Source organism: Aythya ferina (genome assembly GCF_964211825.1).
Source record: "Aythya ferina genome assembly, chromosome: 2".
Lineage (NCBI taxonomy): Eukaryota > Metazoa > Chordata > Aves > Anseriformes > Anatidae > Aythya > Aythya ferina.
In genome coordinates this window covers 11,426,816-11,449,001 of record NC_140297.1, presented here as the reverse complement: position 1 = coordinate 11,449,001, position 22,186 = coordinate 11,426,816, and the positions used below count along the sequence as shown (strand labels likewise).

General features: G+C 45.3%; 1 long non-coding RNA gene across 1 annotated transcript; it reads left to right on the top strand.

Moving 5' to 3' along the window:
- The first annotated feature begins 9,609 nt into the window (after positions 1–9,609).
- LOC311431993 lies at positions 9,610–16,371 on the top strand. Its single transcript, XR_014689760.1, has 4 exons — positions 9,610–9,700; positions 9,836–9,946; positions 14,506–14,543; positions 16,321–16,371. It is a non-coding gene; the product is annotated as an uncharacterized lncRNA (long non-coding RNA).
- Positions 16,372–22,186: the final 5,815 nt, after the last annotated feature.

Here is a 22,186-nt window from a genome sequence, read left to right as displayed (position 1 = left end):
CAGAACGAATCAGGATTACTGAATGGATATCCCTTACAGTGCAGAAGCAGGGTGTGCTTTGTGCTCAGATACTCACATCTACGTCTTTCACATTTCATATTTTTGGAGATGATTTCCAGCATTCTCAGATTCTTGCACTTGAGAACATCTGCAGGTGTAATTTTGCTGGCACATGTAATTGCAGGCACATTTCATTGTACTTAAATGTCTAGTTTGTTTTGGCTGGAAAGCAAGCGATTTGACATCTAAATGCCCCTGCAATCAGCTATGACATAAATGGTATCTACAGACGTGTTCTTGATGTAAAATTGGACACCAAGTTGATGTCCTTTTAAAAAGTGATGCCTTCAACCTCACATCGCTGGACCGAAAATGGTAGGTTTCAGATTGTATAATATCGAATCTTTGTCAGTGTATATTTAACAAGTGCCAATAATGACATTTAAGAAATAAAATATCACCCTGTTTTTGTTAAACGCGGTGATACAGCCAGTTTTCACTGCAAGTAGATACAGGAGGATTTGAGGTGGCAGCTGGGACAGCCGTGCTGCTGTGGCAGCAGTCAGCAGGTGGTGCTTTCGAGTCGCAGCTCTTCCACATTGCCCAAAGCAAAGGAGCTCTGTGGCATCCTGCAGCATCTTCAGCTCTGGCTCCAGGCGTGGCAGTGATGCTTTGGCCAAGTGCTGCATTTGGGGCTATTTATAGCTTTACAGTCTGGCCTAACCACTCCAGGTAGACCTAACTTCTGTAGGTGGCCTCGGGATCTCCTGTGCTCGTGATGTGTTTGGGGAGCTCCTGCTGGCTGTCCAAGGGCTGGAACCAGCGGCCGTGTCCATCCTGCAGTCCTCCTGCCATGCCAGACCACTGGCAGCCTGAAGGCCAAAATCAGCTGCCGCAATCAGGAACGTGAAAAGGCTGCAGTCTGCTTTTTAGCAAGCCAGAAACATTTCTGCAGATCCATATTCTTGCAGTCACTGAGGTGAAAGAAGAGGCAGGACGTTCCTCCTGACGTGAAACAGACTTCCTCGGATGAGAGGAGCTTTCCTTCCTCTGAACACAAGGGCACCAAAGGAGCTGATGTTTCACAATTTGAATTTCACATTTTCTTTACATTCTGCTCATGACCTCTTTCTCCCAACTGCCTGTTTCTCCACCCATTGCAAACATTTTCTTTCCACATCCTTCACTCGGTGCTGTACAGATCCATATATCGGTCACACCAACGCTATCCTTGTCAATCACAGGCATGCTGACTGGCATCCTTCCTGAAGAAAATCTAAAAATGTCTGCCAGTGTTGTCACTCCTCCTTCTAGAAATTCATTTATTTTTATTTTTTTTCCTTAGTCTTCATTGATTCTTGCTCTATGTGAAAGTCCTTGCAGTATTTTTTTCGTAGCCATTAAATCAACAATAGTCCCTGAGACATAAACGTGAATTAGTACTCAGCACGTCAAGCTTACCTTTGTTGTCACCTCTCCTGTATTTGCATCTGCCACACAAACACCCTGCACTTTGTAAAGACAACATTTGTGTTACAGAGATTAAAACAAACACACACACACACACACAATTCCTTACCACTTTCTTCCTGTCTGGGTTTTTATAAGGTCACCTTGTCCCTGTGCTGTCAGAGAGCCTTGCAGAAGTACCTGAGTGTCTTCGGCAGTTCTTTAAATAATAGTGGGGTAAATCCAGGAGCAACTTTAGTATCAAACTGTGATAGTGAGTGTTTTAATGTGTATAATTTGCTACATAATCTCTTATTTGCTATGAATAATTGCTACAAAGGTAGCATCAGAAACACAGGAATATTGAACCTTAAAGGGTCCTGCATATCACTCCTTGGGGAAGGTATTACCACAGCATCATTTGTAAAGCAGTACTAAACCTCCCTATATTTTATAGTTCCCAGACACACATACAATTTGCAGTACATACACGTGTGGGTGTATACATATATACACACTGTTTTGTAAATATATGAATTTTACATACCTATACAGACTTACATAATCACAACATAGTCTTTGTCTTTAGTTTACTTCACACATTTTCAGGGAATTACCATTTGTCAGGTGGTATACTGGGCTGTTACTGTTCACTGAAATGTGCATGGTACATGATGGGAACCTAAAACTGCAACAAAATATCAGGGGGGGAAAAGGTCCCCAGCTGTTGCTGTACAACACTTGATAACACATAGGAACACTTCTATAGCACTTTTCACTTTCCCAACTTTCAAAAAAATGATTAATCAATCTTTGCAACATTCCTGCAAAGTAAGTACTATTCTCAAATAACACCTTAATTAGCAGATTTCTGAACAGCCCAAAAAAAGATAAAACAGGAGGCTCAAGAGACAGTCATTTTGGAAGGAGCAGCAATGGTTGCACACGCGTTGCTGCTGCGTGCCTGTGATCTGACCCAGAGCAGCTGCTACCCTGGACTACAAAGTGCAAACAGAAGTGTAATTAGCGTTCAATTACTCCTGCTTTCAGTGCATTAACGTTAATGACTGGGAAGTACTTCTGCTCTGTGCTTGTGTCTGAGAGAAGCCAACCTGAAATGTCCAGTCACTGAACTGGGAGTTTTGCTGGGATGAGAGCACTGACGCACCACTTACTGACACAAAGGAAATCTCCCACTAAGTGCCAGTATGGTTGTAAAGATCCATCATCTCCTTACAAAATTAAGCTAAGAAAAATATTTTTTAGGGATGTAGCTTCACTGTTCGCCTCAGTGTCCTCTTTATTCTGCTCAGCAGTAAAAGGACAGTCTTACTGACTGCTAACACGAACACTGTTAATCACCGCTGAGGTTGGAGGGCACCTCTGGAGGTCATCTGATCCAGATGTCACCCCTAGTGCTAGGGATGGTGCAAAAGATAGATAAAATCACAGCTGGAGCATCTTCAAACATTCAAGGTGACCAGAAGGAACTTGGGGCCCCGTCTACTGTGTACGTTGAGGACAGTGTCAAGCCCTCATGTGAAGCCCTTGTTCTCTGACATCCCACTCTGTGTACTCCAAGGAACTGGGACTAAAATTAGGTCAAATCCAGACAGGATATATAAAAGGAACTGTGTGCTTTAGTGTGTGCATATGGCATATTGCTGCATATGGTCAGGCTCTGGAGCATTGGGTTGTGTCCAGCTATTTTTTGGTGCTGCCATCCCAGGGCAAACAGAATGGCCTGCAATCACTTCTAGAAGTGCTCCGACAGCCCCCAGAAGCACAACCTGGTGGTGATTCAGACAGCTCTTGAGTCCTTCTGCCCATTTTAGGGTGAGCTCTGGAGCCTTGAGGGCATGCCTTCTGGTACCACAACCAGAAAGCCAGAGCATCAAAGGGGGATGCCTGTGCTGCGTGGAGCATGGCTCAGCAGCTTTCCCCCCAGAGAGCCCAGGTGCAGGGGCTTCTCTGAAGCATGGAGCTTGGTCAGAGCTCCCAAAGAGTCAGGTTGCAACCATGTAAGTCCACCTCCAATATGAGCAGCAAGAAGTGCCAGACAACTAAGGCAGCTGGCATCTCCATTAGCCATAACAGCTTTCAGATGACCCAAGAGCTACTGGAGTCATAATTAATAAGGTCAGCTCCCGTGAGCACTGTGGTGATCATGGAAACCAAAGCTCAGCTGAACAACAGGCACTGTAAGAAAGCTTATGGTGAGGTCATACGTGTAGGAAATGAAAATGTAGGTTGCAGTTATAGATTGGTACTTGGAAAAGGATGACATAGAAAATGGTTGTGAAAGCCTGATGAGTTAACTAAGAACACATGAGCTCCCAGTGTGATGCAGCAGCCAGAAAAAAAAAAAAAAAAAAAAAAAAAAAAAAAAAAAAAAAAAAAGAGTCTGGTATAAACAATGTTGTTTCCTCTGAAAGCAACAATGCTGAGGACATGATTAGAATATTGGCTCCTCACTTCTCATTTCCATTTCTTTAAAGAATATTGGCAAATGTAAAAATGGTCAGAAAAATCTATAATAGTTGAGATTCTTCCAGTACCTAAAGGGGGGCAACAAGAAAGCTGGGGAGGGACTCAGGGAGTGTGGTGATAGGACAAGCGATAATGGCTTTAAACTATAAAAGGGTAGATTTAGATTAGATACAAGGAAGAAATTCTTCACTCAGAGGGAGGTGAGGCCCTGGCCCAGGCTGCCCAGAGGAGCTGTGGCTGCCCCATCCCTGGCAGTGCCCAAGGCCAGGCTGGATGGGGCTGGGGACAGCCTGGGCTGCTGGGAGGGGGCCCTGCCCATGGCAGGGGGTTGGGAGCTAGATGACCTTTCAGGTCCCTTCCAACCCAAACCATCCTGTGATTCTGTGAGATCTAGACAATTTCTTCCAATGAGAAATGAAGGCAGCTCAATCCCAACAAAGAGGAGAGCATATAAATACTTGTACAAAAAGACACCTGGCACTAGAAGACTCTAAGCTAATATGAAACAGACTGGAAAGCTGAAAGTGTCAAATCCAGCCTAAAAGGGTATGTAACTGGAGAGTTCTAGTTGGGGATCCTCTGCAACTGGAAATTTTAAACCAGTAGTGAGTAATTTCTCATGAGATACAATGACAGAAGCTGCAAGACTGAGGATGGGAGTGCTGGATGAAAATGCCTGGCCCATGCAAGGCAGAACATCAGAGCTGATCATTACTGTGTCTTGTTGGGGCATTTCCATCTCATGCAGGGTGTCAGGTTGCCTATTTTCCAAAATTGTACATATATTAGCTCATATCCAGTCCTCTTCTGAAAAGACTGGCCAAGAAAACTCAGACATAGACTAGAGAATTAAAAGCCCATCCTTGGCATATAGGTCCAGCTCAAAATAGCTCCCCTTGACCTTACCTAGCTACCATATGCCATCCAAAGCCAGCCATGTAGCATCCCAGGCCTCTCCCTAATCAGATATAGATTGTGCCATTACCTACATGTTTCACATTCTGTTACACTGCAAAAAAACATATCTGGCTGGCTGGGAAGCAGCTGTGTCTGTGGTCAACATCTGCAAGAGCCACGCCTGCGCCCACAGCTTCTTTGGCAAGAAGATTTTCCAACAGAAATATGAAGAAATAGAAGATATATTAAAAAAAAAAAAAAAAAAAAAAAAAAAAACTGAGCAGTGCTGTATTGTGTTAAAGATGTTGGAAGTTGTGTATAAACATGGAAAGGTCAGGAAACAGTCCTTGGCTGCAGGTAGGAATGGTCAGCTTTTGCACCAAAAACTTATCCGGTACTTGGGAGACCATGATGGTGCTTCATGGTCCCCTGGCAGTTAGGTGTGCATGCCGGCCTCCTTTTCAGACTCTTCAGACTCACAAAAGCAGCTGAAGAGAGAAAGACCAAGAAAGGGAGAGGAAGAGTGAGGACCATGTAGGCCCAGGCTCCAAATTCTGGTATGTTCTCTACTCAAGCATCCTTGGAGGCAGCCTTGGAGAGATCAGCTAGCTGAGAGCACGCCACCAGATCGCAGGGCAGGAACCTCGCTTCAGCAAGCTCTTGGTGAGGCCATCCATGTTACTGTAGGATAAAGAGGGCCTGAGAAGAGGACACGTGAGCTGTGTTCAGTGACAGCTCACTGACTCGTGGCCTGCAGGCCCTGGCAGCCAGAGGATGAGAATCAGCTGCATTTGGTACCCCGAGGGTGCCTTCCAAAAGCACTTCGCCTTGTCCTGACCTTGCCAGCACACACAGAAAGCCAACTGCTGTCTGTTCACAGGGGTGGTCCCCTGCCTGGTTTGCTTATGAAGCAGTTCTGGTGGTTTAATGGCCTGCTGTTCATTCGTCTTGCTCACTTCTAACAGCTTTTCTTCATAGTTAACAGAACCGAATGGTTGTATCCTCTGCCCTGGTCCTGCACCTCACAGCTGCCACCAAATGAGGTTGGACTTGCCATAAGCCACAAGGTGATTCCTACCCCCTGGGATATAGGAAATAGTACAGGGACTGTTAGCCTGGGGTTTGCTGGAAGGCCCGGCCACAGAGCTGGCAGGTATTTGGGAGGTGAAGTTTCCACAGCCCCACTAACAACAACACAGGAGCAGCCAGAGGACCCCTCCCTGCCTAAAGTCTATCGGTCTGTACTGTCATATTTAATAACTACCCAGCAATGTAACTCCTTCCCATTCACCCCAGCTAATTCACGTTTTTTAATCTGAGCAAGAATCAGAGCAGTGAGACCTGTATTTTGTGGCGGGGGGGGACCTGCTATGAAGGGACCTGCTATGTCCCCACGGCAGCCAGTCGCACAGTGCTGTTCCCCAGGGGCTCTGTGGTAAAACACCACCGTGTGGGGTGGGTTTTGGAGAGGTGCTCTAGCAAACTGTATGAAGTGTTATTTCCTTTTAAATAAAGGCACTTCAGAGTTGCACAAGTGCAGGGGAAACATCTGATGTCAATTCTTTCTTTGTATCATTAAAATAGAAAAAAAAATAGAAATTAAGCTTCATTAACGAATAACTGAAATATAGCAATTATTTTATGTCAAATTACAACTTGGAGCAATCCTTTATCTCCGCATTATGAATTCACAAAAGCAATTGCAGCATGTTTTTAATTATTAACTACTACATAATGGAGGAGGAAATACAATATACTAGAGTTTTTGTGTTTTGTTTTGTTTTTCCTTTTTCCATATGGGAGATCTGAATTTCAGTTCTGGAAATGTCTACAAATCAAAGCGAATTCTCAAATTTCAGCCTCAACCTTTCACTCTCCACAGGACCAAAAATAAAACCCAATTAAAAGGACTATCTCCAGGAGCTAGGTGTGGGAGAGCAGTGCTGATGCTATCCAGTTCCAAGTGCAGAACCGCGTGAAGGGACCTTGCACAATGCTTGCATGTTAATGTCAGCAACCCCACATCACTCATCCAGAAAAAAAGGACACCTGATGACATCATTCATCTTCCCTGTCAAGTGACCCACAGTGCCCAAAGAAATGGATGTTTGCTAACACAGTTTTGTAACCAGCCATCAGGAACAGCTGGAGTGTCGAGCATGGCATTTTCCAGTGAACAATGCTGGAGTCCAGAAGCTGTTCACTGTAAATCCTGCACGGGCTGAACACAGAGCCCGCTGAATTCCCTCTGAGCAAGATGGACACTTGGTGGGTATGGCTGTCAGTTAAGCTAAGGTGCTTTTCTATGCCACTTGATTCATCTGAAGGACTCTGGCAGTGAATGGAAATGATGCTCTTCGGGTGCCCCCTGCTCTGAGGGCCTCCTGCAGCATGGGGCTGAAACCACCCACACTAGATTTGCTCCAGAGTGTCCTGCCGGGCTCGGGCATGGTTCAGGATTGGTGCAATTGCCTGTGCACACACCCTGAACAAGGAACAGGCCTCCCCAAAGGTAGCCCCCTGCTCCTTAAGGGCTGGGCTAACCACACATCAGGTGGTGGTGATGTATCTGTAGTGGTCACCTCTGCAGTGGCTGACAAAGAAATATTTATTTTCCTGCTGTTTGTTTCTAGGTAAAATCCAGTTTGAGCGGTTTAGGTCAGTGGTTCTCAGTGTTTTTTGACATGTTACGACAGCAGAAAGGTAGAGATCAACGCTGACTCTATTGAAAAAAAAGAGTATGGAGCAATAGTAACCCAGCCTGCCCTCACATGCAGCCCTTTCAGTGGCTGGGATTTACCATCCGGGGGTGGAGGATGAATATCCAATGATGATGCCTTTAAACAAAGAGGGACACGCTGTACTCAGCCCGCATCCTTTCTGTGAGCCCGAGTTAGGAGGCTGGGCTGGGCACTTTGGATTTGGCACTGAAAAGACAGCAAATGGTGTCAGTCTGGCCCCTCTGTCAGGAGCCACAGGGAGAAAACAGAGCTCAGTGCTAACACGGGGAAAGAAACACAGCCCAAGTGCCATGAGTGAAAGTTGTTACTGAACGACACGTGAGCTCTTGGATATATTTACTGCATTTTACACTGAAAGACAAACTTCTGGGTTAGAGGTGTGCAGATGGATGAGATCAGCTGTACGGACCGTGACAATGTGGGTGGAGTTCCCTGCGAACATATGGGCTGTGCCAGATTACCTTCCACAGAAACAACATAGTGGCAAAACAATCAATGCTGGTAACTAGATGAATCCTGAGGAATATTGTGCTGATGCCCTCACAGCCATCTTCCAAATCCTAGAGGTTAACCAACATCATTAACTTTGATTTTTGCACGCTAGGAAATAGATTTTAGGAGATTACCTACAGGAGATTAATAATCAGGAGATTGCCTACCTCACAGAAAACAGTGTGGTTAAAAGCACTTTTCTCAAGATTTAGGTAAAACAGAAATTAAGAGAAAATCATGTAAAGGTACAAGTTAAGCTGAAATCTTGGTTATACTGAGTTCAAAGGCTAGATCCTCTTCTAGAAAGAATTCTATACATACGCATACATAATTAAGTGCTTCTGAGTGCTCTGCTAATAACAAACAAGCTAATTTAACAATTTCAGTGATTTCAGAAGAGGAAGGATTTTACCTAACTTTCTATATGTATTTATGTATTCATGAATATATCAACACGCATGGCATATAGGCACTGAGACATCAATGCAATTTTTCTAGGAGTCTGCCCAAACAAAAAATATTTTCAGCAATAGAGCTTGTTCCTATCTGTACACCCTACTTCTGTCGCAAAAGGGAAGCAAAGATCAGTTTTAAAATCTGAAATTAGAGATGAAAGAGAGATGCTCAACAACTACTCCATCACCTTTGAGCACAGAAGGGCAATTCTCTTTGCACAGGTGTTGGTGCTTTGCCAGGTGCAGCTACAAGTGGCACATGGGAAAGGTCTCCCTGCATGTCAAAGGCTGTTCCTCCACACTCTTACTGATCTCAGTGGAAGAAAATACTTTTTGCACATTCACTTCTTACTTTCCTCTGGTTTGTCCTACCTCTTACATACCTTATAGTAGAAATGTTGTCATTCATTCCTCTCCATACGCTGCTATGATTACTGCACCAGCCAAGGGGCTCATAGGGTCTTTGGCTGTGGGTCTGTTCCCTTCAAAAAACAGACACCTAGGAAGATCTATGAGCTTCCCTTTCCTTCACTTTCTGGAGACCAAGGCTTGCTTTAGAAAAGAAATGGAGTCTGCTGTCTGGGCTAGGCATAGCCGTGATTTATCTCTCTATATTCGAGGAAGGTGTCTGAGAGCACTAAATTCTGCATTACATTTCCAGAGAACTGACACATCTCAAGGGCACACGTGAATCCCTGCAGTCATTTTCATGGAAGGAGTTTTCCTTAATGAATTTTTGCTTGCAAACTTGTTATGCTCTGTTATAGGTAGTGAATTATCATCCTTCTTCATGGTAATTCTTGAGGGCTAAGTTTGGAGATATTAAAGATTATGCCCAGGGTCACTTTTTAAAAAGACGGTTATGGTATTACGATTTCTTTACTCCAGTTTTCTTGTACACTCTGTATTTTACATGGCTTCTCAAGCAGTAAGACATGTACAGTTTTAAACCTGCCTAAAGATGCTCCTAGTGCACAGGCAAGCTGTTAAGGTTTTTTAAACAGTAAAGATATTTGTTTCCTAAACAGCCGAAATCTTACCCCATGCCTTATGAAATTAGCTAGATGGGTAACAGAAGTCCCCCTGCACTCATTCAGACTGAGCTCTTCTGAAGATACATCAGTCTTCCAGTACAGCATCAGCATGCTGCAAGGAGCATCTCAGCGTCATCTAAAGGTGTGTATGACCGAAGACCTGGGGTACGAGCTTCTCCCATGCACTTACACTGAAATCCACTGAGCACATTATTAGTGCTAAAGGGAAAAGCATGCTGTTCCTGCATGAAGAATGTCTCTTGCTTCCCCCGAGTAGGTCACCTTGCACTCTCAGACAGACCAGGCACAGAGACTGATGCTGGCAGGCGTGAAAACCTCAGAGAACACGGGGCAGGACTGGGCCATAACGTGCACACAGGACCTCCAGGTATGATGCTACGTTTAGTATAAGCAGCACGTCTACAGTGGCTCTTTATAGCTCTTTTTCTTTTTTTTTTCTTTTTTCCTTAAGAAAGCTGCTAGACAAAGCAATAAAGAACGTTTCCTGCCTTTTACAGCTTAATGTGACTGCAGTGCCTCAGCTGTACTGAAATTCAGTCCGTGGTGCTATGGGCTGGCTGCAGTTCATCCTGTCCTCACCTCCCAAGGGTACAAAACTGCCAGTGTCCCCCCTTGTCCCACCTCCCTCCTTGGGGACACTGCCAGTGTCTGCGGCTCACATCAGCAGGGCTGAGGATGATGCAGGAATTAGCTTCCTTTAAAAGAGAATGCTGTCAAAATTCAAATGGAGAAATTAAATAGAAAGCCCAGTGCTAGGAGAAGAGAAAGAGAGTGTCTCGAAACGAGTGTTGGTGAGTCAGCCCTGTGCTCGCTTTGGCAGAGCCGGCTGCTGCGGAAGGCAGAGATGCAATTCCTGAGGTATAGCCCTGCTACTTTGGTTTTGTAAAAAAACAGAATTAGGAGTGCTATGGGTAGATCAGACACACTAGCCTGAGATGGGTGGAAACATTTCATACAGTTTTGCTTATTCTGAGCTGTCGGAAGCAGAGAACCCCTGAGTCTTGCTCATTTAAAGGGTGAGAGTATCTGACATTCAGACAATGTTGTGAGGATTGGTGTTTATTTGAGATTTTCAGGGCTGTGGGCTTGTCTGGAAGTGCAGCTGAAGATCTGGTGCCAGGAGCAAACAGCTTCTCCACATCCAGAGAAGCTGGCAGTGGCATTGCCCAGGAAGGTACAAATCTGTGATGCTCAGCCTACCCGAGGCAGGTTGCTGCTCCCTGCCTAATGTCCTAGTGACACCACAGTGCTGGCCTGATGGTCACACAGTGTAAGAGCAAAGCTCTGCAGCACACCAAACCTCTGCAGAGCAGATCTGAGCCGTGCAAGGAATGAGAGGGGTGCAAAGGCTTGCACATTGTCACTTCTCTGATTGCTCTTCTACTAGCAGAAAGCCCATCCAGCCTTGCAGCCAGAAGCAATTTTTGTAGGAAATAGAGATTGGTTGCTACTCTGATGGAAAATGTTCAAAGAAAGGGAGATATGCAGGATGCAGGGCTTCACAGTGGAGCCTGCTATGCTTCACAGCACCAGCCATTACTACCAAGCCAGAGCAAGAGCCCAGAGGGGAGCAGAACATAAAGAACAATCTCCAGAGAGGTGAGGGCCTTGGTACAAAGAATTTCTTCTCTTCAAGCCAGAATGAATCAGATGGGAGGAGCTTCTCACCTAGAAAAGAGACAACCAGGTTCTCCTGTGAGCAGTAAGGTCTCTTCTGTGTCTCAGAGGAAGCAATACTTGTGAGGACTGTATTGAGAGCAGCCCTGAGGAGAAGGATAATCAGAGGGCTAGAGTACCTCTGCTATGAAGACAGGCTGAGGGATTTGGGGTTGTTCAACCTGGAAAAGAGAAGGCTCCAGGGAGACCTTATAGTGGCCTGCCAGTGCCTAAAGGGGGCTGCAGGAGAGCTGGGGAGGGACTCTGTGTCAGGGAGTGTGGTGCTAGGACAAGCGATAATGGCTTTAGACTAAAAAAGGGTAGATTTAGATTAGATATAAGGGAGAAATTCTTCACTCAGAGGGTGGTGAAGCCCTGGCCCAGGCTGCCCAGAGGAGCTGTGGCTGCCCCATCCCTGGCAGTGCCCAAGGCCAGGCTGGATGGGGCTGGGGGCAGCCTGGGCTGCTGGGAGGGGGCCCTGCCCGTGGCAGGGGGCTGGGGCTAGATGACCTTTCAGGTCCATTCCAACCCAAACCATCCTGTGGTTCTATGACTACAAGCCACTGGTAAGGGACTTCTCCAGGGAAGGGCCTGGTTTGTGGCCTTTCACTTTCTCACCTGGGAAATGAGGACACCCTACATCTCCTCGAGGTGGTGGAAACCAGAGATCGTCACAAATGGAGGCTGCTTCCCTTAAAAAAGAAGGGATCCCATTTCATCTTGTCGGTTCCCAGACTTTTTGTTAACTTCCTTGTTGATCCTTTTGATGAAAAAAGCTGTTTCCCCTGACACCACTCCACAGCCTCTCCTCTGCTTCTGCTGTGCCTGCTCCACGTTTACCCAAGGATACCTGGCTGCACCGTGAGCTTGACCAGGCAGATCAGGACAGCAAGGAGAAGCTGGCTCCATTTTACTCAGAAAGATGCCGTGCTACCTTCATGGCCCAAATGGCCTGGCACGTGCATACGGCATCACTGCCAGCCCCTCGTTCCTTACCCGCGGTGGACAGTCTGAGATATGAACCATGCATCTTGGCAGCTGAAATATCCTCACTCTAAGTCCAGATTAATTAAGTCAACAGAGTATATAACATTTGCAGCTTCATGTGAAACTCAGCTTGTCTCGCCTTGGCTCCCAATTCATGCTGTGGGATGTTACTGAGGGTAGGCACTGAAGCTGTACTTCTCTGTAAGAGCACTAAGGCTCAGCTCAGCCGTGTTGCAGGCGTGTGCAGCTGCAGTGACACACTGAGAAGTGCAGTGCATGTCACACCACCAGCGGCATCTCTGTGTGCCCCTGGGGAATGTCCCCTTTTGTGCCTCACTGCTTGGCTTCGCCCCGCTCCTCAGCGGAGACATCAGGAGAGAGCTGCTAACGCTGATGAGGGTGGGCAGAAGAGGACTGAAGAAGCGAGGCCATGAGCTTTCCTCTGCCAGAAGATCATAGATTCATCAAGGTTGGAAAAGATAGGAAGTGAGACTGCTGCCCATCTGCCCTTGGAGCAGCTGGATTCCTGTGGCGGTGCCGAGTGATGGAGCCTGCAAAGTATTGCCCACGGGCAAGTCTGTCTGTCTTAGTTTACGCTTCCATTCCCTTCACTCCCTGCCTAGACATAACTGTGTCTTTGAATTGGTCTTCAGTATGAGGCAAGAGCTAGTGGTGAGGGTTAATAACCCCTTGGCAGAAAGGGACACCCCGCTCCAACGCTGACCCCTCACCATCGGCACTAACGCCCTGCCGCGGTTCCTCTCAGCTGTCCTTGCACCACAGCACCGAGGGCCATGGCTGGAACTCCATCACGCCGAGATATCCCCATGCTTTGAGGAGTTTTGTATTTAAAACTTGTTCCTTCTGACTCAGTTTGGCACCCAGCAAAGATAAATTAAGTGATGTTTCTGGGAAGGCAGCCAGTACTGTCGAAGCCCAAGAAAAATCAATCTTCAACAAAGAAATAAATTAAATTCTGTCACTATCTATCAATATTTGCTCTGACTCTGCATAACAATTAGAAGAAAATGGACCGTTTGCTTTAAATATGGAGACGAAGGGAGCTACACACTGATATGTTTTGGGAAAAGATATCTTCTGTGGAGCAGAGCTATTCAGAAAATGCTACTTGGTATCATGGTAATGGGCACTGCAGGCACAAACATGAAGTAAGTCCTGAAGAAATATATTACTGCCACCTTCACACCTATAGCAGTAATCCTCTCAATATATCAGGGCTGCATTTTATAAAAAATTCATATTGACTTTATAGCCTAGAAAAAGTGAAAATACAGCACATGCCACTTGACTAGAACAGCAACTTTGGTCTTAGAGTGAAGTGCCACCGCAGCATGCTAGTAAATGGCTCGGATTTGCACCCCACGACAATAGAATCAGCAAGGTGTCCAGGAGCAGGTACTAAACGTAAAGATATTACCTCCAGCTGAGGAAGCCCCTGAGCCACACATTGCTGGAGCCTGGGCCAGTATATATGCAATTTGGGGAGGCAAAACTACACATTGCTCGGTTCTTATGCTATTTTCTGGAGATCTGCTGTAAGCTAGTGAAAGAGGCAGAGCACAGTGCTGGGCAGAGCTTTAGTCTGGTCCAGGCCACTCACTCCCATGTTTCACGTGGAGATGCTGCACTGTAAAAGGTGTTCCCTCCTGTGCCAGCCCCTGAGGCATGGGGAAGCGAAGTTTTACAGATGCACCCAACTTCTCAGAGCTTCCCACTGCTTATATGTATATACTGCCTCTACTACTGCTCGTATTTCTTTGTTTAAATTACATTTCCCCCGTTATTTCAAACTTACTTTCTTTTTACACATTTTGGGGTATATTTTTCATCACTTATCTGATCTCCAAATTGAATGTGAGCAATGTGTTATTGCTCAAGAGATTAGCAGATAGGTTCTCCTGTGTCTCTGGCCCATAATCAGTTTGTTTTTTCTCTTTCTTGTGGAAAGGCAGCCATTTCCCTTTTTTTTTTTTTTTTTTTTTTTTTTCCCTTTCTCATTTACCCTCTGGCTTTCTGCTTTTCTTCTGACTTGGTGACTGACTCCTCAGCTCTGCCTGGCCAGAGGTGCCATAGCGCTGTGTCAAGGGTGCCTACAGACAGATGCTCATTGAAGCTATAACCGAACAACCAGATAAACCTTTAATACAGTTCAATTACTAAACACTTCAGCTGTCAGGAGAGGGGCAGATGGAGAAGAACTGGTAGAGGTCTAATATCTCACACCTGTAACATGTCTTGTGCAAATTTCTTCTTTTCTTCCAGGTAGTCCTCACAAATCACCTGACAAACATAGCCTCAAGGTAATCCCCATCCACCATTCTGTATGCTGTAACACTGATCAGCATGTGCTGTAAGATGGTTTTCTGTGACACCAACCAGCCTTACACCCAGTGCCCTCTCCCTGTTGTGTTACATGGCCTGGGTGAGAACACAGCCGGCTGCAGCCTTTCTCCTCTTCCTCCTCAGCACACCCAGTCCTCTGTTCATTTTATTATCATAGTTAATTGGGAAGTCTAGATACAAAAATAACTTCTAACTGTCCAAAAATAGGTCAAGGAAAGCACTGGGCATGCATAAAAGTGAGCCATCTTTAAGGCACTGACTAAAAGCGATGAGCCTCCAAACGCGCGTGGTTTTAATTCTTGATGCAAGCAGTGGTGACAGCATTATAACCACAGCCCTTCAGATGCAAGCAGGTCCCCAGGCCAGCCTGCAGGCACGCTCAGTCACTGGGCCTGCTTTATACAGAATACTTATTCAAATTTTGGTGTCCTCTGGCATTCCCACAGCTCCCCCTCCTGAAGGGACCTCCCCGGATGGGGGATGCCATTCCGTGAGGAAAATGAACCCCAGGTGGATTTGTTTAGGGAACACAGATTGGCTCAAGTCATAATCCAGCTGCTTCCTTTATGACTTGACTGCGTGTGTTATCTCCTCCATCAATAAGATTCGCAGCTGCGTTATTCTGGTTTTCCTTCTGAAGCACCAGCAGCTGGGTATACCCCACAGCCACCCCAACGCCTCCTGCCATGCCCCCGAAGGCCTGTTACCAGCACTCAGTGGTAACCAAAAAATGCATGAAGCAAACGTAAAATGTGGTGGTCGTTTCCATGACTGTGAGATGCAGGAGGAGGCCAGGTGGTTGGGTTGAAGGCTCCAAGCTCCATGGCAGTGTAAATTCATGCAGCGTGCTGCTGGTGACCACATCCCTGTGCGCTGAGCTTGGTACAGTCAGCCACCAGGAGGAGCCGGTGTAATTTATTTCCAGGGTGATTATGAGCTCTCAGGTCACAAAACTGATTAGAAGGGGTTGGGGAAGGGGGATGCTCTCTGGCTTCTGCCTCCTTTTCCGTGGGAGCACCCTGCAGATGGCTTTTGTTCCAAGCACCCACTGAGGGTCTCACATCAGACACCCATCATTTGCTGAGGGCAACATTTCCCAATTTCATAAATCAGGGAGCATCAGGTCTTGGGTACTGGTGGTGGTCCAGGTGTTCAACAGTATTCATCACACACAGTGCTGATGATGCATGGCAAGTTTGGGACTTAGCGCTGGGTGATGTATCAGGGCCACTGGGATGAAGGTGTCTCAGGCTTTTCTTTCTCATAAGATTGAAGAAAAAATACATGCCTAAGTCTGGGTCTTAGCTTAACCTCATTTCCTTCATACACTCCCAAAGAAAATGAATATAAAGTGGCAGTGTATGTAAACCAAATACTGTTGTTTTAAATAAGTGGAGGTTTTTAGAGATGATCACAGTATGCTTGTAGATTTAGGGGCTACCAGAAACGCACCTGAACAGCAGAGTATTAACAATAGGGTTTTACACATACACACATCAAGTTAACAAGTTATTTGAAGTGCAGACATGCCTCTGTGCCACTTTCATACTTTGGGTAGAAAAGGCAAAAGCGTGTAACATTAATGAAGACAATTTCCCTGCCTCACATTGCTTGTAGCCAGCACTTTTGGTGTTTATTCCAAATTCCATTCTGATGCGATGCTTTCCTGGGACTCCTGCCAAGGATCTCGTTTCTGGAGAAGAATCAGATTTCTACCAGTTGGGTTGTTTTTAGGTTTTGAACTCACACAGGAGAATGAACATGAGTGAGAGCCCAGCACACGCCGACCTGCTGCATCTGACGGGCACCCGCGGCCGTTGTGCTGCATTCCTGAGGAGTGAGGTGACCAGGGCATCCCCGTGCTTCTCATCCCACGCCTTCAGTGCCTCCTGAAACAATGGGATTTAGGTACGCACTTTAAGAGTGAGAGGTTGCACTTACTCTGTATTTTGCTCTAGGGAACCTCGGGAATAGGTTGGGGTTTTTATTTCCTCAAAATCTGTTTTATGACACTGTGGTGTAGCTGGAATGATTGAAATGCTGAAGAACAAGAGAATGTATGACTCTGGGATTATTTTTAGATTTTGAGCTCCATTAATTATTTTAAAGATGAAGACGTTGCTGCTGGCTTAAGGAGGCCTGTGTCAGACAGCTTAAAGCTGGGATTTTATATGAGAAGCATCACCATTTGCTGCTGTTAAGAAACTCTTCCATATATGTACTATTGGCTCCTGTCAGGAAGGATACCAAAAAAAGCCACTGGTGTGTATTTATATACTTTTGTAGCAGGAATACCCTCCTATAAGGAACCTCCTTTTCCTCGTGCTCTTGGATTGCCCTCCTGACAGACTGGATGGCCCAGTCCTGTGAAGCCTGTTTTTATTGTGCTCCAATTCTCTTTATGGGAGTTCTGCATTTGGAAGTCATACAAGACTTAAATTCATAACTAAATTGACCACCCCCTGCTCCCAACAGAGCTGGCTTCTGCACAGATCACCGAAAAGGGAAGGAGGTGGAAATTATGCCTGGAGAGATCATCGTACACCGGCTTATCATGGGGTGGTGGAAGGCTTGCACTGACTTCTATACTATTGTTCTGGGTCTCAGTTTGGGAGGAGGTGGAAAAGGACATTTAGTGATTAAACACAAACAGAACACGAATTTTGCAGAAATCTCACATTTACATCTGTGTCCATTGTGTAAATGCAATAAGACACCTTCTGAATCACAGCAGAGGAGAGCTGAGTTACTACTGTTGTATCCCTAACAGATATTGCTCTGGAGACACGTGGGTGAATAGCGGGGTTCACTCCATACCGTGCAATGCTCAGCCCCAACATGCTGCCCCCCAGGGCACCTGAGAGGCAGAGGAACCTAGTGCTTGGAGCTCCCCTGTCCTGGCAGGGGCCACCAGCACACTGCTGCATCTCTCTAAGGGGATGAGCAGCATTTCCTCAGCTCTCAGCTGAAAGAAACCTGTCTGTTCCATCCTAATCCTGTTGCCCTAATCGTATCGCCCTTCTCTCCTTCTCCAGCGCAGCAGAGGATTTAATGAGCTGAAGTGGAGTCGAGTGAACACTGAATGAAATGTTTAGGCTGCTCAGGTTTAAAATAGGTTAGTGTCTATTATTTGAAAGCTTTGTGTAGGAGCAGTCATTAAATGAGACATAGTGTGGTTTTGGCCGGTGGCGTTGAGTTGAAAATGTAGGTCTGTCCTTCAGCTCACAGGGTCACTTCCCAGTTTTAAAGACACCCTTGCGGTGCATCCGATGACACAAAGAGAAAAATCTCACTCCAGCTTTACAGGAAAAGGGGAAAATGAGTTAATTGCACCATGTCACCTCTCCAGGCACTACGATGGCCCTGGCAGGAGTGTTCCCAGAGGAGGAGGAGGACGTAAGGTGAAGCACAAAGCGACGCCGTTTGCTCCAGCGCCACAAGTACTCATGCATGAGTGTGGCTGCATTGCACGTACCAGCAATTTAGGAAGTCCCTATTACAGGCCAGCTCTCACACGTGTTCCTCGGGGAATACAGAGTCCTCCAGCACCGCTGGCAGTGGGATGCCCGTTTGGGATCATCCTGTCAGGCCATTCGGGCCTGGTGGCGGCCCTTGCCCCAAGCGGCATATTGTGTGCAGCTGTAAGGGAATCAATAGCTGGTGTTCGCATGCTGCCACAGCAGATGTTTCCATAAACTGCTTCCTCCTGTGTCAATGCATTGATGTCTAAGCCCTCGGCTGTGCTTGGCCGTGCAATGGCTCAGAAGTTTTGCAGCTGTTGGCTTAGATGTGCTTTACTAAAAGCCGCTCTCTACTTCCTCTTAGACCACAACTTCAAAAGAAGTGGGCCTGTAATTAAATATATAATATTTTATTTGGGACCTAACAGGGTTTGGTGGCCTTGCTGATGGGATCTGACATAGAGGTCTGCTTGGAGCTGGGTCTTCCCAACCACAGCACAGTGAGAACGTTCCCCATGTTCAGCGGGGACACAGAGCAGGGCAGCCGGGTCTTTCCCTGAGACACCTCGATGTATGCTGGTCTGTCACTCTGGCTCCCCTAGACTTCTCATTTTTACGGCTGTTTTTGCCATTTATCCAGGTTTACAGATGTTGGCAGTCAAATGCCGAAGTTGAACATGACAGACAGAAAAAATAGAGCAAAGCAAAGGCTTTTGGGATCTAGTAGAGAAAGCTGGTCTGACTGGTCTCAGTATCCACTGCATTTGAGAAAGTGATACACAGCTTTGATAGCTGTGCTGCAGAAGTTCAGACATTCTTAAAAATAGAATAAAAATGATCTAATAATTAAAATACAATCATTTTAAATTGTCCTTTTCAACAAATTAATATTCTTTTATGGCTGGAAGATAGTTATCTTAAGTAATTATCCTGTTATCCTAGTGACAGACTGATGGTGACCTTTCGACTGCAAGTGAATTATGCAAATTGGTATTTTCATTAAACATTAAATAACTCCCTTGGGAGGAAAAAATGTTACTTGCTGTTCATTGGCTATTAAAGTCTAACGATATGATTTACCACAACTTTGTTTTCCACCTCCAAGGGCTCCAGAGGAGAAAGGATTAAAGCTTGGCATGGAATTTGAGGCTTAGACATGTGTAGACAAGTCAAATGAAATAAATAAATTTAAAAAAAGCTGAACAAATCCTAGTTACTTCATCCTGTGTTCAAAGTGTACCCTGCCAGAACATCAGTGTGCCAGTAAAATGCCTCCAGGCCCACACTTTCTACTCCTTTGAGTACCCCAGAGCCAAGAGGTAGCATTCCCATTAACTTAGCCAAATTCTCAACACCAATCCGTACTTCATCTGAACTTATTAGCATGTCCCCAACTTCAACCCATGCATAGTTCTTTTGCTTTCAGCAGCTCACGTGGTCTGTCCACTCCCCAAAGCAGCCTTGTGCCACTCAGGCTGAATCAGGCTCAGAGGCTACAAAATGCTGATAAACAAAGCCTACAGGCAAGCCGAATTTACCTGGGGGACTGATGCGATGGGAACACTGGGGAGCACGCTTCCAGCACAGTGGGAATGAAGAAAATTTACCGAATCATGTCAAAAGCTGTTAGGAGTAAGGCCAACAAGACAGGCTTTAGAAATAAGGATTTCTCTGCTTATTTTTAATGATCTTTGTTGTACAACATGGCCCTCAGCAACAGCACACACTGTACAGTAAAATTTCTCATCAGTGGTGCCGTAGGCAGGCTTGGTCCTTAAGTGTTGCCACTCCTGCAGGTTTCTACAGCTTAAACTTATATTTCAAACCATCTTCCACTGCATTAAAAGGGATCTTGATAGGAATGCTCTTCATTGAAGATATCCCAGCATCTGTACTGAGAAAAGCAAGAGTACGCAGGCTTCCTGGAAGCACCACGAGCCACACATAACAGAGGAGCTGCGACAACTGCACCCTGAAAGAGGTGATGCACTCCTGCCACCACCAGTCTTGGGATGTTTGGGACCATGTGCTTCACGTTAAAAACAAAAAAACAAAACAAAACAAACAAACAAAAAACATACCGTCACCAAGTGGAAAAAAAATAATAAAATATTTGCTCCATAATATTTGGTGTTTTGTCTTGAAGATAAACTGGTAATTAGATTTATCTGAAATGTTTCTATTAATAAACTCAGTCTCATCTGAAATGAGAGAATATTTGTGCATGTGTATATGTGGTTTGTATATTAACATTGGAGAATTAATTTAATTTGCTCTTCTTAAAATAATAAAGTATCAGATCAACACTCTGAACAGCGGATGCAGATGCAGATGCTTTAGAAAGCATATTCAATATTTAATCACTTTTTATTTTGAAAAAGCAAAGTTTCCTGGCCCATTAAACTCCAGTTAATATGTCGTAAAAATAAATAAACATGCACATATACATTACTTTAATTACTTAATTCTGCTCTAGTGGGCTGTAGGAAAACAACACTTCTTAACATGTTGTGACAGTTACTACAATCCACCACTAAAAAAGTTTATTTTAAATATATCAGGCTGCTAGCACAGAGTGCCTGCAGTATGCAGCCAAATGAGAAGAGAATCAGAGAACGAGAAAACCATCAAGGTTGGAAAAGACCTCCAAGAGCATCTGGTCCAACCATCCCCCTACTACCAAAGAGTTAGCTAAGCAGAGCAGCACTGGGCCCTAGTCCATTGAACTGAGGGAGCAATACTGTAGCCTTGGTCACCAAAAGTGTATTTAAATTATAGTGGGATCCAGTCTGCTCGGTTTAGTGAAGTTTATGAAGGCACTACATCTCTGGAAAGTTGTTAGCCATATAGCTCATTTAAATGATCACTTGTTTTCCTTTTAGAGCCAGTGGAGAGAGATAATTGCTTGATAGCGATAAGGGAACTGTGTTAGAAGAGAAAAATTTGGTGTTGTGGACATTGCTCCTTGCACAGGTCCCCCCCAGGTCTCCCTCAGCTTGGTGAGGAGGCCCGAACACAGCACTATGCCAAAAAAAGGCCAGCACTGCCCTGACATTCATGTGCCTGCTCTGAAGACAAAAAGTGTTGGGGAACGCCTGGTTTTCATCAGGTGATCTGTTCTTAGCTTATTTGCACATGTTGTTAAAATAGTGTTCACTACCAACAAGGCTTTAACTCGTAGCTTTTCTTCCCTGTTAGTCTTGCCTGTGGTGGATTAAACACTTCCTTGGCTTCCCACATTCTGTTCCCTGATGGTGCTTATGTACTGTCACCAAGTCGTCTCGCAGCGTGGGGACAAACTAAACAGATCCCCGTAAGCACATCCTTTGTTAGGCAGGGAAAATGATGCTTGTGAAACTTGTGTCTTCACAAAAAAAGAAAGACAAAACATAAAACTGAGCTTTTCCTACACGTTAAGGTATTCGGAATTAAGAAAAGTTTATTAATATTATTAAATATACAGAATAATTGTTTCCTCATTGAGCCTATCACCCAGAACTGCTCGTTCTAGGCTAAACATATTCTATAAGATATTATTCATTCTGGAAAAGGCTAAAAAGGAGTCTTAAAATACAAAATTACATTTTCCAAGTAAACGTTAGTTTGTGACATTTTCATGTAAATAATTTATACTTCAAAGCAATGAAACTTCTTTTACATTAATAACTTAACATCTGGTTTTAAGCAAAGCCGTATCAATCCTTAGTTACTGTTATGTGCCTGAAATTGTTAACAGAGACGGAAGATTCCCATCAGCGCTTCAGGTTTTGTCACGGGAGAGGAGAGGAGAGGAGAGGAGAGGACTTAGATCTACTTGTGGGCTATGGTTGTACCTGAAAGGAATGCAAAGGAGTAATTAGAGCTAAGGTAAAAGCATGTGCTTTGAGTGGTAGCATACGTCATTTATGACCCATGGTCTCTGTCCACTCTAGCAATAAAGGTGTTGCAGGTAAACAAAAGACAGGAGCATCATTTGGGGAGAGGTGAGGCTCACGCTGGACTCGCAGTCACCGCTTCTGTGCGGCCAGTCTGACGCCAGCTCCCATCCCCACTGTCCACTCAGTCCCATCCCCACCCCCTGCTACCCTTAATTATGCCGATTCAATTGCCTGTGTCACTCAGAAACAAGTCTCTAAATG